The following is a 4,351-nucleotide window of genomic DNA, read 5'->3' as shown; positions in this document are numbered from 1 at the left end:
GAGAGAGAGAGAGCGTTTTTACGTTGGATCTGTTAATGTTCCGACACAAGTCAAACGCATCCGTAATGGAACTGACGCATTTAATCATGAAAGCAAACACGCTGTGGGAAGTAACATCCCGAGACGTCATGCAAAACAATGTTCACTGAGGTTTATTCGAGTGCAACTCATGCTATGGATGACTTCGTTTATACATGGTTTAGGATAGAACCAACCAAGCAATATCACGCAAATACAAACAGACACACAGTCAGATACACAAACAGACAGACAGACAGACAGACAGATAGACAGACAGATTGACAGACAGACAGACAGACGGACAGACGGAAAGACGGCCAGACGGAAAGACGAACAGACGGACGGACAGACGGACACAATGACAGTCAGACGGACCCAAGGACAGACGCAATGACAGGCATAACAGCAGACTGAAATGAATTTACAAACGAGATATATAGGCCAGAAATTGAACTTAAAAAAACAACAAAAAAAGCGTTTACGCTATTCAAACACTCTTCATCCGGCGCACACTTGCACTGATAGAGCCTACAATTCCTGCCCGTCCATGACATACGAACCAACAACACATTTACTAAATCATCAAGAAAGAAGACACGCCTAATACCACGGTCTCCGCACATCCTTTCTGCTCTATCATTCTCATCATTTACAAGCCACTGGCAGAAAAAAATAAGTCATGCCCAAATCACAAATCAGTCATCGATTATTGCCCAGAGCCCCGTGAGCCATCGCGAACCCCCTGCCAGACATAGCACCGCCCAGCGTGTCGCCTAATGACCAGTGGCCGGCTGGTCAGCTTGACGCTACCCCTGAAAGCCATCCGACACTTAAAGAAGCTGTCCCTCTGACGGGTCTTTCATGTGACTTTTAAGCCTGTCCTTAACTGGGCGAAGATTGCCGCACGATGCTTCAGCAGTGAGTTTTCGATAAAAAAACCAAAAACTTCGTGAAGTCGACTTCAGGCTCAATTAGGGACCACCTTGACATTAGAACCTCAGATTTACATCAAATTGATCTTGAGGGTACATTCGATCCTGATTAAAACAATGCGATCGACTGCGCTTCTTATGAGCCATCCGGCTCACTAGACGAGCCTCACCCTGTGTTATATATGCACATTGCCCTAACGAGGTTCCTGTTTCAGGACAGCTTTATTTATTTTTTGTATCTGTAATTAGATTTAAACAAGAGAGAGAGAGAGAGAGAGAGAGAGAGAGAGAGAGAGACAGAGAGAGAGAGACAGAGAGAGAGACAGAGAGAGACAGAGAAAGAAAGAAAGATACAAAGAAACACACAAACAACCAACCAAAAAAAACACATACATAAAGTAAACACACACGCGTGTCCATAACCAAACGTACATGATCTGCCCAGGCTTTGATATGGAATAAGACCATATCTCTGAGATGGCGAGCCGAAACGTTGAAGCATGGGGCAAAGTCAGCTACGGGTTCAAGTAAAGACAGCCTGTACCGGTGACTGTGTCTTTAAGACAAGCGAAAAGGACAACAGGGTGACCAAAGAAATGGGCGGAAGATGGGAGTGGGGGTAAAGTTAGTGTGGGAGGGGACGTCCAATTTGTGGTCATCACGCACTGGGTGTCCACGAAGACGGTCAGGTGCCATCAAATCAGCAGCGGTCAGCTTGAAATAGTCCGACACAATTGGGGTGCGACTTGTTTTCTTAAAGGGCTACGGACGAGGGAGGGGGTGGGGTGGTTGGGATAGGTTGAGGGTGGGATATAGGTGTGGAAAGAGGGAGTGTGTGTGTGTGTGTGGGATCTTGAGGAACAAAGAGTTAATGGTCAATGGTCAAAAACCGTGGGATGAAGACTGAGGGTGGATGGATGCGGTGGTGGTAAGGTAAGGCAATGGGGCGTCTTGAAGAACAAATATTTAATTATGAAAAAGACTGTTGACGGAAAAATGGAAGCAAGTCCTGGGGTGGATAGCGGCGTGGGTTGGGAGTGGTTTCACAGCGCAGTGTACATCACACATCTAAAAGAAGTAGCTTTTCAAGGAAATTGACAACACGTTTGTGCGGACGTAGGAGTCTAATGGGAACAAGGAAGGGCACTATTGGGGATGAAGACTTTCCGAAGAAAAGTAGGACTGCAATTTCACTGTAGGGAGAAAGCGAAACAAACAAAAATAATTATCTAACCCGTTTATACGAAATAAAATAAAAATAATAAAGGACTCTCTAACTCCATTTTTACCACACACGCTCAAAGCCCTCAAGAGATCAGTTCAACTTTAAACACAACATCTTGTCAACGACAAAACTAAAACAGTCCCCTCGGACTGCAGCTATTTATTACCAAAAGCGTTCGAACAATTCGTGCATGACAAATTCCATTCGTCCTACACAAAATCTCCAGAGAGATTGTATTCGAGGAAGGCACACAAAAAACCCGGGAACAAATCAGAAGACAGCGAAGGCGCCAGTCTCAGAGTCAAGCCTTATCCGTCGTCTCCCAATCTTTATTCACAGACAGTCTTTGGAAAAGGATTTGTGTGTTTAGCTGTGTCTACCATCCGTCGGACTAAATGCAGAGATAGTAATAGATGTGTCCTTCCGGAGCAAATCCTTCCATGAATATTTAAATGATGTCGGAACAGAAGTCTGAATGCTAAAAGGGATGGCAGAAGGGACCGGAACTCTTCTCGACATTTTGTACGACAGTTAGGAGGTTGAACGTACAACTAAACAAAGTGAGCAAGGACAGTAGCATGACCAGAAAACAACAAGAACAACAGAATCAAAAAACAAGAAAGGTACGTTGTTGGAACGTTTGTTATTGACAAAACAATACGTTAGAGTCACAAATATGTCGACCCAACGGTCTTTTAAGTGCACGGACAAACAATAAGTAACAACAACTTAGCTTGGTTAAGTTTTCGGCCGCTTGCTGGTAAACCGCTGACATATTGTTGGGTCGACATATATGTGATTGTAACGTATTGTTTTGTCAATAACAAACGTTCAACGAATTACCTTTCTTGTTTTTTGATTCTGAATTTTGGAACGTTGGTGGTCTCTTTGTATTTGGATTTATTTTAACAACAACAACAACAAACAAACAAACAAACAAACAAACAAACAACTCGATCGTTAGGTTAGAAGCATCCGCAACACGGACAAATGAGCGAAGAAAGAAACCTTAAAATCAAAGAATCACAGATGAATCCCTAATGAACAAATAAACAAACCAACAAAAGGAACCACACAACTAGCAAAAAACCCCAACAAAACAACAAGCCCCTCCCCCTCCCCCCACTTCCAAGCAAATACACCGGATGAAACACAACTTAACATACACAAAATAAGACACGAAAGAAAAAGACACAGAACGAGACGTAGCTAAGAAAGTCACAGAACGAGACGTAGCTAAGAAAGTCACAGAACGAGACGTAGCTAAGAAAGTCACAGAACGAGACGTAGCTAAGAAAGTCACAGAACGAGACGTAGCTAAGAAAGTCACAGAACGAGACGTAGCTAAGAAAGTCACAGAACGAGACGTAGCTAAGAAAGTCACAGAACGAGACGTAGCTAAGAAAGTCACAGAATGAGACGTAGCTAAGAAAGTCACAGAACGAGACGTAGCTAAGATAGTCACAGAATGAGACTCATCAAAGACAAACACAGAATGAAACACGACAAAGACAGACAAAGAGTGAGACATAGCAAAGAGAGACAAAGAATAAGACACAGCAAAGGGAGACAAAATGAGACAAACACAGAATGAGACACAGCAAAGAGAGACAAAGAGTGAGACACAGCAAAGGGAGACAAAATGAGACAAACACAGAATGAGACATAGCAAAGAGAGACAAAGAGTGAGACATAGCAAAGAGAGACAAAGAATAAGACACAGCAAAGACAGACAAAGAGTGAGACATAGCAAAGAGAGACAAAGAATGTGACACAGCAAAGAGAGACAAAGAATGTGACACAGCAAAGAGAGACAAAGAATGAGACATAGCAAAGAGAGACAAAGAATGAGACATAGCAAAGAGAGACAAAGAATGTGACATAGCAAAGAGAGACAAAGAATGAGACATAGCAAAGAGAGACAAAGAATGTGACATAGCAAAGAGAGACAAAGAATGTGACACAGCAAAGAGAGACAAAGAATGTGACACAGCAAAGAGAGACAAAGAATGTGACACAGCAAAGAGAGACAAAGAATGAGACACAGCAAAGAGAGACAAAGAATGTGACACTGCAAAGACAGACAAAGAATGAGACACTGCAAAGACAGACACAATATAAGACACACACAGAATGAGACACAGCAAAGAGAGACAAAGAGTGAGACACAGCG

The 4,351-nt window shown here is 42.9% G+C and overlaps 1 protein-coding gene across 1 annotated transcript in view; it reads right to left on the bottom strand.

The window, feature by feature from the left end:
- LOC138966091 (uncharacterized) overlaps window positions 1-4,351 on the bottom strand; it is a 123,319-nt gene that overhangs the window by 39,691 nt on the left and 79,277 nt on the right. The gene's annotated exons all lie outside the window — the stretch shown is intronic.

Source organism: Littorina saxatilis, linkage group LG5, assembly GCF_037325665.1.
Source record: "Littorina saxatilis isolate snail1 linkage group LG5, US_GU_Lsax_2.0, whole genome shotgun sequence".
NCBI lineage: Eukaryota > Metazoa > Mollusca > Gastropoda > Littorinimorpha > Littorinidae > Littorina > Littorina saxatilis.
This window is presented reverse-complemented; position numbering and strand designations above follow the sequence as displayed.